We start from the raw sequence: 17,985 nt of genomic DNA, 5'->3' as shown, positions 1-17,985 counted from the left end.
CAAGAAAATAAGGTTCCAAAACATGCTGAGTCATTATGACGTTCAAACTATTTTCTTTCAGTTTGCAGTAATAGCTGTGTTTTTGTATGTAGCTATGGGGGAAAAAAAGGCTGAATGTATCTGCCGTTGTACAAATTCAGTTATTAATACAGGATTAGTGGCTCAGGAACAAGCTGGTTGCATTAGAATACTTTGGCTCTACATAGAAAATTCTTCCACTTTTTCTTTTCTTTTTCAGTTTTCAAGTCAGAACAAAATTGTTGCAATTATCCTTTCATTTCTTTACTTTGTTGCAGCACCTGAGTCCTTTTCTGACTCCCAAGTCATTCCATAATAACTCATATTCATTCACCAGTTAAGTAACAGTTCCAACAAATCTTTTTTTTTTATCGTCAATTTTTACAAATACATAAGCACAAACGCATACTAGAACGGGCATAGGCAGCTTCCGGACCCCTTGCTGATTGCTGCTATTTCTTATCACTTCAGCTGAAAATGGCTCTTATGACTGCACTTGTTTGCCGTCTAAACGGAGGAGGACGCTGGGAAAGAGGTGAAAGCTGCAGAAGCTGCATGCACAGATGTTTTTTTAAAACCCTGAAAATTTTGTCCAGCTTGAGATAATAACCATCACCAATTTCACTGCTGATTTTAATCACCTTTAGGTGAAAGCACTGCGGTGCCTGACTTTATGTGTTTTGTTTTCACAGAGACAATAAACTCGCGCTGTTAGATACAATGAAGACCCATGCAGAGAAAATCACTTTGCTTCTCTACATCTCAGGCAGAGGTAATATTGACAGATAATATCCACTCTCTGTGCGCTGTGTTTTCAGCTAAATAAGTCTGCCTGGTGAAGAAACAGAGGCTGTAATTGTGCCATCTGTGGCACTGAGACTTTTAATAAATTAACCATTGGCGCTTGTTTATCTTCCCCCCCCCCCCCGCCGAGTTCCAACATTTGCGAGTGTAGTTAATGAACAAAGCCGAAATGCGCTTTCGTGACTGTGAAGCGCGCAGGTGACAGGATGGCGGGGAAAGACGAGGACGATGTTGTCGCGTGGCCGTTTGACAGGCAACGGCGCAAGGAGGGGGACAACTGGAGAGCGCCGGAGAGCCGGGAGACACTTTCTCTTTCACTCTCGTGCTCTCCGACCGCTCCCAGTGCAAGGGACACGGGCCGCTGCACACACAGATGGCGGGGAGGTGTGCATGCGTGCACAAATGGTGAGTTGTGATGCCATTTGGCTTAGTAAAAGTGTGAGAGATGAAGCATGAGAGATCTAAGAAAGAAATAAGAGAGGAAGGAGGGGGAGAAAAAAAACAGACAAGAAGAGTTTATGTGCGTGCAGCTGTTATTCAAATCTTTTTCACACATCTGTTCTCTTGTACTTTCCTACAGCATCAATAAATGTTTCTTTCCAGGGTTAATTTACATCATACTCCACAAAGATGGTGCCACTCAGGAACTTTTGCTGAGGAAGGAAGGCCAAGTCAGAAGACAAAATCTTTTGGAGGGTTCTGTGTAGACAGACTGCCATCTACTGGTTTCAACTGTAATTTCAGTCTATGCTTTTATATTACGACCCCTTATTTGCAGTACATGCAAGCAACGATTGTGTTTGAATAGGAAATGTAAGGTCTTGTCTATCATTAAATGACTAAACTTGAAAAGGAATCAGGATGTGCCTATTCTGTGATCCATAATCAGTTCATGGAGACTAAATATGTTAAAGTTTGCCTTGCAAGTATGGATAAAGCTTGTCGGAGCAAAGTGAATGGAAGCCAGTGTTAATGCCATGTCAGTCAATATGCTTCAGTTGTTCCCATCAAGAGTTAAGTTGTTTCTAACGGAAACGATGAAGTGTAGCGCCATCTTGTGGTTATTTAATGCCATGTAATGGCAGATTCTCTGAATCAGAACTGAAGTAATTTGTTGAACATTTCAGACATTTGCTCCTGTTTAGTTTTTTTTAGTTTTGTTTTGTTTGTTTTTGTTCTTTGCACATTTGCAAACCAGGTGAGTCCTTTTTTAAATTGTCTGTGGTTTTGTGTTTGTTTTTACAATCACAGCTCCTCCACATTTTCATACTTTATCAAGTTACAGTAGCAAACAGTTCAGCACCGTTCATCCTCCATTCAACTCTGACCAAATTTTCTGCTCCTGTTGAAGGAAAAGGTCCTCACAATATGATGTTGCCACAATTGCTGGAATATTTTTTTTAACTTGACGTCCTACATTAGCTTTCTGGCACACAATGTGTTTCACAAGCTGCGTGGAAATAGTTAAACTTTGATCGAAGTTCCCCACTCTGACATGACTTAGTTAAAGTGCAAATGGATCTTCTTTTAGCTTCCTTTTATCAATGCAGTTCTTCTACTGCACTAATAATGGTTCAAGTACAGGTGTGGGTTATTTTGTGTGGGTTTGTTGTATGAAATCCGATTCAAGTATAGGCTGTAATGTGACAAAATGTGGAAGTTCAATGGGTGTAAATATTTTCGCAGGGCATATATGTCTTTGCCAGTATATAAAACAACCTTATCCAATGCATTTGAACACAAACTTGACCAATTACATGAATAATAAAATAAACAAGTGTGCTACTAACAACCATTAACTGTGTACGAGACTTAAATCCTCTTCCACCACTACTTAGCTCCTCTGATCACAAAGCTGCTTCCTCTTCGCATTAGAGACATATTTTAAAGAACTACGTTTTTCAGGAATCGCTTCCAGCGCACATCCTTCAACAACTTCACTCTTTCATATTCATAGAGCGCACACTGTAGACTGTATTTAACCAAGTAATTTAAAGGTTATCTTAAGTTGTCACTAATCATTTAATATTGTCCTCCTTTTTTTTTTTTTTTTTCTTTTTTCGCGGCCAGTACTTCAGCTCCTAATCCTGTGTGTTTGTGGCTTAGCAGAGACTTATTCCGGAAAGCTGCTGGCTGCTATCTGACCTGACACAGATTTCATCCATTTTCTCTCTCTTTCTTTTTAAGCATATCTGCCTTTTTCAGACAGGCGCTGTTCAAAAGAAATGTGTCAGCAGTCTGGAGATTATGCTTCTCTTTTTTTGCTAATCACCAGAAGAGCCCAACCTGCCGCGTATTTTTTTTTTCAGTCTGAACACATAGCGCGTCGAGCAGAAGTCCCTCTTTCCTCCATTTAGATGCTTATTTTGATCTCCTTTTGCTCTCATTGTGTTGGCATAATCAGGTACGTTTAACTGTCAATCCTGTAACTCAACAAAGCATAAAGTTATCTCATGCATGTGAAAACCAAATTAGTAGAAAGACCCAAAAAGGTGGGCTAACTCCACATACTTGGTGCATTGACGTAGATCAACTAGATCCATTTCGACTTGCTACTCTGAAAATACAGAAGAACGGCAGCATTTCCTACTTTGCTTTTATTGTTTCGTTTGTTTTCAGACTAACTGTTTCTGCGTCTGCTCATGTGGTAGCACACACCACAACATGTGGGATGACCGTGATGGATTCCCGGTATCATTGGCAGTTATATGTGCTGGGCCTATAACCACAATTCCCCAGTCGCAGCTTACTGCCGAGCGAAAGCTGAGCGAGATACACTCTGTGGCTGGCGCAGAGCCATTGGACTACGTAATAATTCATAGACCCAAAAGCCCTCCGTGTACTCACAGTGCAATATTTATGACCAGGCCGAATGTATTTCCTCAGCTACATCACCGCGAGGGGCTCAGGTCAGGGTGTATCTTCCCTCTGAGCACATATTAATGTTCAGTGCCTTGGTTAAATTTGAGGAAATAACACCAAGAATTTGAAACTGATCACATTACTGCTCACTAGGGTTACTTTTCTAATCCCCACAATCAAAAGTTCGTTTAAATGTCATTTATTTGTTGAATCCTGTTCGTAGAATGTTTGACACTGAAGGACGGTGGCCAAAATATACTCCGATATTTCCCAGGATTCTGTTTGTGTTTGTTTTTCTTCCCCTTATGTTTTTTTCTTTATTCTTTGCCTTAATTATGTTTTTTTCTGTTTGCCTCTTTTTCACAAGATAAACACAATTCCTGATGTTTTCTTGGGAAAATCAGCTGATTAGTAATTATTGATATATTTATTACTATGTACATTCTCCCTCAATACTTCTGTGTTTACCTGTTTTTCTTTGCCAGATCCCGTTTGTTTTTGTCCATTAACTGGACAAAGTAGTTAATGCTGCCAACCACATTTTGTACTCCTTGTTTTTCTTTTTAATAGAAAGAACTCCTCATAGTTTTTTTGGCCGGTCTCGTTTCTTGATACGGCCAGTGAAAGACCTATTGGTAGCACTGAGTGTATTTTCTTACTCCTTTTTTTTCCATAGAAAGTACAGCTGTACAAGTTTTTCTTTCTTAGGCAAGGCCATTAGTGGAGTTATTTCTGCCATTATTCTCATTTACTTTCTTCCCCCTGGGACGCGGTGGCTCAGCCTATAAACGGTGGGTTGCTGGTTCAAAGCCAGATCCGTCCATATCACTTGACTAAGACACTTCGCCTGCCCTGCCTCCTCATTGTGACTTAATGGCGGCCTCGTAGAATTGCCACATGCAGGCCCAGCATGAGGAAATGCTGCTAAGCCAACAATTTGGTGCAATTGGTTATCTTTGAAGTTATGTATCCTGATCTTTTGATAACAGCAGAAATAATGGACCCTGCTTCCATTATTTATAAACATAATCCTAGTCACCATCAGTAATTTTTTCAGCAACGACTGCTATTTTTGAACTTCAAATATGTTATTAGTATTGTGAATATAGTTTAAGGATGTAACCCATGAAAAGCAAACGTTTTTCATGGGTAGAAAAATCATTCTGAACCACAATCATTAAAAAAAAGACTATTTTTTTATCTCGTAAAATATTTTTTTCTTTGGTTGATAAATGTAACTCAGTTTTTATTCACTCTGTGCCAATAATACTCTTTTTAGATCCAATATCAATTATGATTGTGATTTTAAGTTTACCATATTACCATAAAAAACACTGCATGAAAATCACAAAATATTCTATTATGAATACATAGCTGCAAATTATGATTGTGATAATCTTGTTCGTCAGATTATCTCCCTCTCCCTGATTAGTGAAATCAGATGGGGAAGAATTATGTAATTTAATCAAAAGCTTCTTTGTTATCCAACAAACAATGGTTGATTTTAGAACTCTCATCTAAAGTGTTGTCTTCAAATATATAATGATGCTTTTGTTTTAACATTTTATTTAAAATCAGTGTTGCAATCAGCTGTCCTGATGACATTCTGGTTTCATTTATTTGAAAGAACACAAACTCACCAAGAGAATCGAGGCTTCTCCGTCGGGCTCATGCAGGTGCCACCATGCTGCCCCTGCTGCTGCAGGCCGACCTCGCCGACACACCGCTGCAACTAAAGCTCCCTTTGCCCCCACCTAGGAGAGAAGGACAAGTCGGTGTGATCAGTTCTGGCTTCATATACCTTTGTTTGGAGAAACTTTTAAAACATTTTGCATGAGCTTGTGGTGTTCTATCAGAAGCAACTTCTCTTTAAAACTAGCATTCGTCACTGCCTGCATAGCGGAAATCGAGTATTACTCCAGTGCTTGAGGGTTTAATTGCGTTTCTCTTGATCAAAGCTACTGCTCCAACATGGAGTTGGCGCTGCCACCAACTCCATGTACGTTTGGTTTTTTATCCTCTACAAAAAGTACTCACTTGCTCAGTACTCTGCATTTTTCTTTTCTTTCAACCCTGAATAAGGATTTATAGGAGGTCTCTTTTTCCCCAAAGAGAGCTGCTGTTCTTCAGTGGCTCCACATGAGGGTGAGCTGCCAAGTCAACGGTTTGAAGTGATGGACTGAACTTAAAGAGATAAATAGCTCCATACAAACTGGCCTTAAAAAGTCAACTGAAACTCTCTCTATTGTAAAACGCTTTGGGAAAAAAGTTAAATAGTATATATAATATATATATAATTTTATTGTTTTGTATGGTAATTGATGTTGACTTTAATTTACTCCAGACTAAACTTAATTTTATATATTTAGATGTTTTTGCTGCGAAACAGAAGTGTATAAATTACAAAACAAAACTAACTGAAGCGGATTGCATTTTTGGATGGGGGTTTTATTTTCATAAGTAGCTGGATGTTGATAGTTGTAGAAAGGTGGAACTTGTTTTTGCTGTTTTGGCATGTTTCCCCATTGTCAGCAGCCCCCCCCCACCCTCCCAAAAAAAATAAAAATAACTGTTTACCATGCTTGGCTGACATGCCAGTCGTGACCTCATGAAAGTAAAAATCCCTCCAAGGCATATAATAAATCATCCCAGCCGGCTGTACAAGGGCTGCCCCACAACACAGGCCTGGTTGTGCATACACATTCTCAAATGGACACAACGCCCGCCATGAAGCAATACATCAAATCTAAGAAGTGTGGAGACACAATTATATCAGGTTCTCTAACCTTACAAGGGAGCGGGATGGACCAGTGGTCAGTTAGGTCACACCTCATAGAAGTTTGGATGCTATTATAGGGTAATTCATGACTTCATTTATGCCTTCACTAGTGGAAAGACATTTAGATCAGTACGATACATGATTTCAATATATCTTTTCATGACAGTTGTCGTTTTAATAGCATTGATAGGCTTTTCTCCATAGGGTTTGGGAGTATAATGAATTTGTTTTTCCCCTAAACTGACCTGCTACAGGTTTGAATTCAGTTTTTTATAGCACGAGTGCATGTGACAGGTAGATGGATGCACATTCAAAGTAAAAATGCACTAAAACCATCACTTACGAAGTGTTTTCAAGTCTTTGCAAAGAAGCTGCTCAGTCAATTTAAATTTAATGCCTCAATGCTTTTCCGAGAGCCCATTCAAATGCCACTCCCAACAGACTGAGCTTCTCTGACGAGCCTACCTCTGTCATTTACTTTATGCTTTATAAAGTTAGTCAAACTCACTTGACTGCACTTAGAGGGTTTTTTTGCCTTTCCACCAAAGTTATATTTTTCCTGTCATATTTACTTTAAATCACTTTACCATCACGACTCCAATCAATTCTTCAAAATGAGCACAGCTCAAGGCTGTGGAGGAGAGTTTCTGAGTTGGTTATTTTTAAAATCACAGTTACAATGTTTTATGCAATCAAACAAATTATTATGTCAGACAGTTAACCTGAATCAATGCAAAAATATGATTTTATGTATTAATGGAAGAAGCCATTCAAACCAACCTGACCCTTTGTGGAGAAGTAATTCACCCCTAATGAGTTGTGCCACTCTTGGTGACTGAATTGGAAATAAGTTTTTGAAATAATTTTAACCTACTCTTGCAGTTGTTTTAATCCTGTCACAGTGGAAAGGTTTTAAGCACAAACACTCTTTTTAAGTACAACTCAAAGTAACATTTGTTCTCTTTCAGGATTTTCTGAAAGAGAACAGTTACAGCCATCAGTTACAGCAGGCTGTCCAGAAACTGAAGCAGCCTGCCATCTTGAGCTCATCACAGCAACGCCACTATGCTGGACTTTTTCCAGAATTTTCTTCTGCAGATATAACAAGACCAACACGTTCTAAAATGTTGCAGTTTTGCTTCTTCAGGTCACAAAATATTTTCCCAGAATACATGGTATCAGTTAAAAGGTTTTCTGGAAATGTTGATCAGTGGACTTTTTCACTTTGAATCTCCATGGATCCCATTTTTGCTCAGTTTTTTACTAATGTTTTAATGAAGAACACTGATTTTAAAGGGGCAGTATTATGTGTTTTTCAGGCACATTGTGTCATTTCATAGCACAATCAAGAAACTGTGTTACCTTCATTTGTCATGAAAATGCTACATATATCAAATATGACATATTTGATATACAATACAGACCAAAAGTTTGGACACACCTTTTAATTCAATGAGTTTCCTTTATTTTCATGACTATTGACATTGTAGATTCACACTGAAGGCATCAAAACTATGAATAACACATGTGGAAATATGCACTAAACAAAAAAGTGTAAAACAACTGAAAATACCCCTTATATTCTAGTTTCTTCAAAGTAGCAACCTTTTGCTGTGATTACTGCTTTGCACACACTCTGCATTTTCTTGATGAGCTTCAAGAGGTAGTCACCTGAAATGGTTTTCACTTCATAGGTGTGCCCTGTCAGGTTAATAAGTGGGATTTCTTGCCTTATAAATAGTCATGAAAATAAAGAAAACCCATTGAATTAGAAAGGTGTGTCCAAACTTTTGGTCTGTACTGTACATTAAATATATAATAGAAGAAATTGTCCGATATTTAACATCCTGAATTTGGACCTCTGTCTCTTTAAAATCTCTGACTCTTTCTGAAACTCTCCCTTCAGGAAGTCATCGCAACATTTCTCCTCTATTAGCCCTTTAACAACACTTTTACCAGGGTTGCACTAAGAAGTAGCTTGTACAACGAGCTCAGCAGATGTGCATTTCCACCAGGTGTTTGCTAAGTGCTGCTGGCTGGTGGAGCTGAATCGAGGCGGCGCTGAGGAAAGGAATGCTCTGTGAGGCGGAAACTGCAGCTCTGAGGAGGAGCTGCACCTTGAAGGCAGCACTAGGTCCAACCAGGCATTTTGCACAGCTGAGTGACTTGCCCTGCGACATTAAACGATTTCTCAAAAATGCGCACTCCAGGTGTGTTTTTGATGCAACATAACATGGGAGTAACATAACATAGTGTAAAGCTCAAAAAAGTCGACTTAACATAATACTGACATCTGCAGTATTTTAGGTGGTTTCATGGGCTCTCCTTCCTTATACTTCCTTAGATTAGTTTAAGTGCTACTTTTTTATCTTTCAGTCTACTTTATGTTGGCATGCAAGCTCTAGTTGTTTGTATTCTTCATTGTACAGGATTGGAAGTTATTTGGCCTGAGTGTAGCAAATGAAATTGGACCCAAAAAAACATTGCAACTTAATAACTTTCTTTAAAAACGGCTCTTCGGGTCAATGTGGACAGTTTTTTCTCTCTATGACAATGAAATCAATTGAAAACTGCTTTTGTAATTGCACGTTATCTTTTTCGCATATATTTTGATCTAAATAAGTGTGATAAAAACAGACCAGAAAAAATCTGGAAGATGGATTAGTTTTTGTTCCCAGCACTGCATGGGAAACAGAAAACAAGGAATCCTGTACATTTTAAGGCAGGGGGAGTAAGAAGGAGAATTAAAGAAAGAGCCTCGTCTTAAAAAGGGGAAACAGTCCATCGATGATTCGATCTCCACGTTACTTTCCCTGCAAGAGCACTTGATAAGTTCACAGCAAATCCTTTGGACGTGTACAAGAATGTTCTGCTCTGTGCTGGCCTCTACCCAGGGAACAGTAACTCACAGCAACACAAACGCTCCAATTACAGCTGCACCCGCAAATCCTCGGGGGGGGGGGGGGAAACCGCAGCGCTGCTCACTGATCTGAAAAACACCACTGTGATAGTGGGTAACTTCACTCAACTTCCAGAGGACACGAACTGCACTTTTAATGATCCCGACCAGACCGCTGTTAAGCCGATGATAATGAGACATTTTTGAGAGGAGCTGATTTATGAGAGCATATGGAGCATTTTGTGGTTGTGTGAACTAATGAGTGGCGAGTTAAGTGGTACTTTATGTGTGACACTGCACACGGTAAATGGTACAATTATTTTGACACCGAGGGTGAGTGTGAGGCACTTCTGGGTCACGAATCGGGTGAGCTCACTGCTGATTTTCCTCAGGAATCATCTCTGTGTGTGTTTGCTTGCATGTGTGCTCAAATTGCCACAAACTGCTGACAGCACCTGTCAGTCCTCAGGGAAAATGCTGGGAGAGGTGTGAGTGGGCGCATTCTCTTCTCGGTGACAAACAAACACCAGCAGCAGTAGTGATTTCTGCACTCCAGAGGGCACCATTAGCATGCGTTAGCTTCTCTAATCCGTGCTGTTCTGATATTTTCAGTCGGCAAAACAATAAAATCTGTAACTAAGACTGAATAAAATGCGAGTTGTGGTTTTATATCACACTATTGACTGAGACAAAGAGATTAAACTTACTTTATTCACCAAAGTGAATTATTGCAAGAAATCAAATATCAAAAGGCAAACCAATTTACTGTGACTAAGCAATAGATCATGTCCAGACATGCATGCTTTCTGTGCATTAATCCATACTAACACCATTTAGTTGTCTGACCCCTTATTTGATTTCTCTGGCTTCACTTGTTTACCCTTTTCCTTTTCATATTGTTTGGCATATTGATATTTGAACTCAGAGAAAAATATTTGTTTAGAAGAAGAAATGCATCGATAGAAGTTACCCTCTCCCGCCCCACAACTAAAGTAATTCCATTGTAAACCAGGATTTGTGCCGGAGCAGATGTTATTTAGAAAAAAAAAAAAAAAAAGCATAGAACTGTTTTGATCAGAACAGACAAATCAATACATTACGAAAAAGGTCACTTCTAGGAAGCAATTGCTCTTTCCAATGTCATAGTGTCAGTTTTAGCAGAGAATCATAGCGAACAGAAACTACCTACACAAAGTGTGTATTCTGTAGGACTTCTTTTGCAAGTAGATGTGTGAATTTCAAACATTTAATTCGTTGCTACCTAATTTATTAATTTATTGCTAGTTGCTAGTCTCCACAAGCCCACAATTACAATTGTTTTCAGCACTAGCTCTTGCCTGTAGTTGCACTGGAAAAAGTTTGGTGGGAAAAACGAAATGGAAGCAAAAAAAATCTTCATGATCTTTTTATTATTTTGTTTTTCTTTCAGGATTATAAAATGTAGATCTTACCCTGTTTGGAACAAACGGTTGTGACTGCTGCCTCAGACAAAGAGCGAAGACAGAACAGAACTCCTCAGAATTTCCCTGGAAGCAAAAAGACAAAGAGGTGAGGATTTATTATGCGTTAGTGTATCGTAATGTTTTATACAACAAAAAACAAAAGCAGGGATAAACATGAATTGAAAACCACACACACACACACACACACACACACACACTCGCAGCTTTGTTATCAGCACATTCTTTTTAAGTGTGTAAGCACATTTCATAAACTGATTTTCCCCACTGTGCATAATAAGAGCAGCTAAAAATGGGCTCCAGCAACGTGTGCTGACATAACCTTCATCTTAAAATAAAGAAAGGTTGGTAGGATGATTTCTCATGTATGTACTAATTTTTGACAGTGACAGCATGCTTTAAAGAACAACCTTAGCTTTTTGAGAAAGTGGTAAACTGTGCATGAAACCTTGTCAAAACTACGTACAGCCCATGCCTGTCTTCGCTATTTGTAGTCCAGCATCGAACTAACCAAGATGAGAGAAGTAAAGCGCATTCTAGAATGTCACAGCTGCACCGGTGATTGACATTTCCCCAGTCTGTGCGTTATCTTGCATGAAAATGACACCAATAATTGGATGTCAGAAACCTCCCTTCCTGACCATCTCCAATATTCTGCATCAGTAAGGCGGTTTTTTTTCTTTCAGAACATTCCTTCTTACTTTTCAAGTTTATCTCTTCGTAGCTCGAGTGCTTGATATGCAAAAAAAAAAACACGAAATCATATGTTTACTTAGCAGATCAAAGTTCTGCTCTGCTCCCTCCCTTTCCTCAGTTTTCTCATCTAAAAGTGGTCTCCTTTCATTATGCAAGCCAACAAAGAGCAGCCCCGCTCTTGCACCTCATTCCAAGCATACTGATTAATTAGCTCGTATAATTAGCTTAATGATTTAGAGAAACATGGCCACAGCCACCCAAGAAGCTATGCTAATGGACCCCTGTCTGCAGCAATTAAAATGCCCATATCTTAACAAGGGTGGTTTGTGGAAGTCCAGATACCAGACACAGAGGGGAGAGTAGGTGCTAATCGATGTAGCATTGTATTAGCTGTTGTTACGTTAATGAACTCTGTTATAGTTATCACATTGTCAGACTGTGTTCATGCGTTTAATTTCATGCATTTCATTTAGGTAATACTTTGCAGACTGCACTGGAACGCTGGGAGCTAATGAAGTGTTCTTCGCTCTTGCTATGACGATTAATTTTGGCGCCGGCAGTAGACTCCGCGCTTAAATTAGATTTGGAAAGTGATGCAAGACGCTGAAAGTGCAAAAACTGCTTTTAGTGCAACAAGGGAGCCAATTTACAGCCTTATCTTTATCCGTCATATTATGCCGTTCTATATAATATCCGCCGCTCAGCTGGAGGATGTTAACTCCCTCTCTCTGTGTGAGCACACAGCGTGAAGTGCATGAGTTAGGACATGGAGTTGTGGACGTTACAGATTCCATTAAATATGAGTCAGACCAGACAGTATCTCTGCTCTCTGACAGTACCATCAGCATTCCTGGCTGCACTTCAGACATAAATCGTCCATTTATGACCTTCCGCTGAACAGTAACCAACAGAGACAGCGGCTCAACTCGTAAAACCACCAGAATGTTGAGATGGAGGTGAAGATATTACCTGTCTACACACGACCTCTTAAACGGGTGCCAAGTGGCAGCAATTGGATAAAATGTAAGCCTTATTTGCTTTTTTTTTTTCAGTGCCACACCTGAATGTTTAGAAGATCTCACATAGTAATAATCGAGTGGTAATTCACTGCACACTAACACTGAGACAGCTTCTTTCTACAAAACTGTAAATATGACGTTCGACTGCAGCTGGTTTAGTGCTTAATGCATGAGCACATTGTGTAAATTTTCAGGCATGCCACAGAATATAAAATATCCAGAAATGCTCATAACATCATGTTGCACAAGATAGTTCACTCATTCATTTACTCATTTTATTAGAACTGAGTGTTTTTGCATTCTGCAACGCTACTTCAACACAGTGGGGATACATAATTATGTGCCAAGTGTCAGTCAGGATATACCAGAGTAAACATGTAAATTTGAGGTAACATCTTTCTACGTGAAACTGACCTGTTACCCCTTTACTGAAATTGTGTAATCTCACACACCTTTGAATAGCACACAAAATATCTCTGAACAGTTTTGGTCCACAAACCATATGAATATTTATCACCTATCTTGAAATTGCATCCATGTTTTACAAATCCAATGCATGTTTCTCACTCTCTCACTGGTAACTGGTATGTTGCAGTGGAAATTTAACACAGGCTAACGTTCTCCAGAGGATGCAAAGGCTAATGTTATCATTGTTACGCGTAGGATAGCATGCTGTTACTATTTAAATGTTACTGTTTTACACTACATCAGTCAGAACACCTCATATTTTTTAGCTCGATCAGATTGAGGATGCTAATGCTAATCTAGTTATTATAATGTTACTCTAGAGTGATGTTATCACTGCCATGCTAGCGTGCAGAATGCTAAGGTAAATTTTAGTACAATAAAATTAGCATTTACCTCCCTATCCTGATCAGTTTAGAGAACACGATTACTTGTCTTGATGGATGAAGTGCTTAATACATTTTGCACTGTCATGAGGAATTTCTAACTAGAAGTACATTTAAAAAGCAAAAATAATTTTTGAAAAAGTTCAATATTTTTCATCACTTATTTCATAAAGTAAAACTCATATAGATTCATTACACAAAGTGAATATTTTACGCTTTTATTTATCAGAATCTTTATGCATATGGCTTAAAGATAATGAAACCCCAAAATTAATTCCTTCTGAAATCCTGTATTTCAGGTCATCTGGCTTGTTGGTTCTGGTGTCTTCTCTTGTTCTTGACAATACACAATAGATTCTCTAAAGTTACCGTCAGGATAGTTTGCTGGCCAATCAGGCACAGCATTACTATGGTCATTCAACAAGCTTTTGGTACTTTTGGCAGTGAAGGCAGGTGCCAAGACTTGCTGGAAAATTAAATCAACCTCTCCTTAAAGCTAGTCAGCAAAAGGAAGCATAGAGAGAAATATTTCCTGGTAGACGGCTGCATTGACTGTGGACTTTGGAAACACAGTGGACCAACACCAGCAGATGACATGGCACCCCAAATCACCACCGACTGTGGAAGATTCAATGCCTCTTCCTCCAGACTCTGGTACCTTGATTTCCAAATGAAATGTCAACTTTACTTTCATCTGAAAAGATGGCTTTGGAAAACTGAGCAACAGTCCCATTCTCTTTTTTGTTCTAATCCTAGGTATGATACTTCTGACAATGTTTGTTGTTCATTTAAGATTTAACATAACTAATCCAGCAGTTTGGCTCATGTTATGCATAGATGTCTGGTAGCTCTAAAAGGAATGAGTTCAGCTGCAGTTCACATCATGTGAATAAATTACTCCTTGTGAAACTTTTTCTACTTCATTTATCCTTCCATTCAACCTTCCACTAATATGCTTGAATAGAGCACTCTGAACGGCCACTTTCTTTAGCCAAAACTTTTATTTTTCTTTTAGATATTTTTTGGCTCTAGAGGGCTTTCCTTAACAGTGCATGGACAGGAAATGGGGAAGAAAGAAAATGGGAAAGACGTATAAGAAATGGTCTGAGACCGGGAATTGAACCCAGGACAACTGTGTTGAGGAATACAGCTTCAGCACAATGTGCATGTGCTCTACCAACTGATCCACCCAGAGACCTTTTGTATCTGACCTTACAAAGACAGTTTTCTGGACCATTATTTTATCTCTATCCATTTGTGACTTTTATTGAAAGTTTTTGCACTATTTAATGATATATTTAAGGATGAAATTAGTATGTAAAGTCACATCATCTAACAACAGCACATAAACTGAAAGATGCCAAAAATCTAATTGTAATTAGCTGTGGTTTGGGAACTGTAACTTTTTACACATTAACCCCAGATTATTCTAAATTATCTGATGAAATTAATACTCCAACACTGAGTACAAAGAGAAGAAACTTTCATGTTATTATTACCCTTCTAAAAAAATTGACACTGCCGTTGCAGTTTCCAGATTGTGGCAGCCTTTCTTAGCAGATACCATATGCCACACGTCTCCTTAATGAAACAATGTAAAGCAAATGAGTCATAAAGATTCGCGACATCTCCCAAAGACACTAATTGCAACGCAGTTTTTGATAACGCTTTGTTTGTCTGCGCTCGTGTGCTACCAGCAGGTGCAGCGCTTTTGCTTGTGTGAGCTGAACATCACAGTCCTCGACGATGACACCATTGTGTCAAAAACTCTGTGTTTCAGCGCGTCAGCTCGGCTGCACCATGCCCAAAACACGGCAGCTAAAAATGAGCATTTGGAAAATGATATGCCTTTCACGTCCTCCTCTCTGTGCGTGTGTACCAATTCAGCCCCCGTCTATCTGCAGAATTACTTAAGTGCTGCTACATCATGTGTATATTCAGAGTCGTTATGCAAAAAGATGCACTTTAGGGGGAAGCAAGTTTGGATGTTTTTGACGCATAGTCACGCTGACGTTAACAGAATACATGTGCTTAGGTAAGTAGGGTAAAATTAATAAAATGTGCTCATCAGGCATTAAGCTATATATTTGAATCTAAATTTGTCATGTTTATGTGGAGTTTAGTAAAAAAAACTGGCTGCTGCATCCCTACTATGTTATATGGACAATGCCTTGGAAAATAATAGTTTTTGACATTTTGTCTCAGATCTACAACCTTAAATGTATTTTACTTTTTCGAGGCAGTGTACCCTCCCATTAACAGTCAATTTTATGTTTTCCTTTAAAAGCAAAAAATCCTAAGGATTACACATGTATTAGTACTGTGGCTGATAAAAAGTTGAGCGCAGATGAGATCTTTGTACTCCATCTTTCCGCTTCTTCTACTAAATCCTACTTATCAGTCATGTTTTCCATCAGGCTGAAAACTTCCCATCATGCAGAAACTGCTCCTTCCCAAAGGCTATCATAATCTGCTCGCCGTGCATATAATGTTAATCATTCAAATATGTAATCAACACAAACAGGATAAGCATGCAGTCAGGGCAAAAACAGTGGCTGGGTGAGATGGTGTATGGAAGACATAGTGGGGAGCAGAAAAAAATAAAAAGGAAGTGGTAAAGCTATGAAGGCTGAGGAAACAGAAGAGGAGAGACTTCAAGGCATTAAGAAGAAGGCGGAAGAATTAGGTAAAGTAGAAAAAATGCTGAAAGGTGGCTCCATTTTCTTTTGACACTGGTATGAAACTCTACGCCTCTATATGCCATCCTTTTCCCCATTCAGCTTTGGAAAAAATGATAGCATTGATCCTCCTTTTAAAAGACCACCTTTCTTGTCACTGCGTCACCTCGCGTCAATCAGACGACTGGTTGAGTTACCTTAAAAGGTTTCCCATCTTTCTAACAGGTCTGAGATCACTCTCTACATCCTCCAGTCCCCTTTCATTTGAGGTCAACCTAAGAAGGCTCTCTAATGCTGATTTGCAATAACAGGTATTATTACAGCTCAGATTAGGTGGAAGAAAGAAGGGAAGTTATTGAATAAAAACTGCTCAAAGCTGCACAGACTTTGGCTCTACCCATAAGTAATGGATACAGTGGCTTTTACAAGCGTTCTTCCTAAAAATATTTACGCATTTTGTCACATAACCACAAACATTAAAGTATTAACTTTCAAGATAATAATACTGTTGCATTATTCAAATCAAAGCTGCAATTTTTATCTGTTTACCGGCAAATTAAATCAATGTGTAAAGGTGTCCGACATTTAATTTCAATAATCGCTCATCGAATGCAGAGACTTCTATTGATTAATGTTTCAACAGTCTGTTAATGGGGAGATTTATCAATACGTTCTGCCACAACCAGCTCTTTGAGAACATCCGTGATCTAGATATGGCCAAAAATGAAAATGAGTTTAATAACCTGGTCTAGAGTCTAGGTGTGTAAAGCTGGTAGAGACATAACCCAAAAGACTTTCTATAATTATAAATACTCATTCTACTTTTTAGATGTCTATTTGTAATGTTGAAAATTACTTATTTTTCTTCCACTTCACAAACATGGCCCACATTGTGTTATTTTGTGACATAAAACCCCAATAAAATGTATTGAAATTGGTGGTGGACAAATTGCCAACATGTCCTAAGGTTGTTTTTATGATTTACTGTATGTTCATATGGCTTACAAATCCTCTGAATTAGAAACACGTTCATTATCCAAAATTAACATTTGTCGTCTTTGTTGCATATTTTCAGTTACTGTTGTTCTCAAGCACAACAGTCCAGTTTCCCCAAAGAATGTCAAACCTCACAAGTGCAAGAAGGGAGGAAAGAATGAAATAGATTTTCCACTACAGCTCGCTCACGATTTTCCTCCCTTGTAAAGCCGCTTATTGGAACAGAAATCTTTGGTTGCTCATTACCAAACCTGGATTAAATTTATCACCTTTGAGGACAAAAAAAATGGAGGCAGACTTGTTCTTTCCTCCTTTGATTTATTGAGTCAGAGAACATGCAGGGCATCTTTTTGGGTCATGCAGATCATTCCCGCTTCTACTATCTTCTCTCTGTGCAGCATTTATTTATTAGGGAAAGTGGAAAAGAGCAGATGGTCAGAGTGCAAGTCAGAGTATGAAGCCTATGTGAGTAAAAGGTGATGAAGGTGCTGCTTAAATATGCATAAAAAGGAGAATTTGAGAGAGTTTTGAATCTGACTTGCATTCGACACAAAGCTCTCCTTCCCTGTCAGTTTCACACCTTCACCACTAGTCTGTGCCATTGATCTAGCAAATTTCCCCTCCTTGTTCTGCTTGTGACCCACTTTTTTGACTTTACAGAGGAGCTGCGGGAACGTGACTCCCTCCTCCTCACCTGCGCTAAGTGGCTGCACCGATCGGCGAAGGCACAACGCCGTGCCAGGATACGGCCCTGAAGCGGCCTCATTTGTTATTGTCTTCATGTAAATGATAGAGGGGTCCAGGGGTATGACGGTAACTTATGTGAAACACAGTCCTCATGGAGGTAGAAGTGTGCTCTGGTTGCGTGTTGATGGAGAGGTTGGTGATTTTGTTTGCCCGGCGATTACAAGGCAGGTTTGAAA

At 39.0% G+C, this 17,985-nt stretch overlaps 1 protein-coding gene across 42 annotated transcripts in view; it reads right to left on the bottom strand.

Moving 5' to 3' along the window:
* LOC116732739 (receptor-type tyrosine-protein phosphatase delta) overlaps positions 1–17,985 on the bottom strand; it is a 459,528-nt gene that overhangs the window by 274,288 nt on the left and 167,255 nt on the right. For all 42 annotated transcript variants that reach the window (XM_032583123.1, XM_032583122.1, XM_032583125.1 and 39 more), the window contains exons 5-6: positions 10,814–10,888; positions 5,325–5,438 (exon numbers count right to left, since the gene is read on the bottom strand). The gene's annotated coding sequence lies outside the window, so the exon portion shown is untranslated. The remainder of the gene's footprint in view (positions 1–5,324; positions 5,439–10,813; positions 10,889–17,985) is intronic.

This window comes from Xiphophorus hellerii, chromosome 14, assembly GCF_003331165.1.
Source record: "Xiphophorus hellerii strain 12219 chromosome 14, Xiphophorus_hellerii-4.1, whole genome shotgun sequence".
NCBI lineage: Eukaryota > Metazoa > Chordata > Actinopteri > Cyprinodontiformes > Poeciliidae > Xiphophorus > Xiphophorus hellerii.
This window is presented reverse-complemented; position numbering and strand designations above follow the sequence as displayed.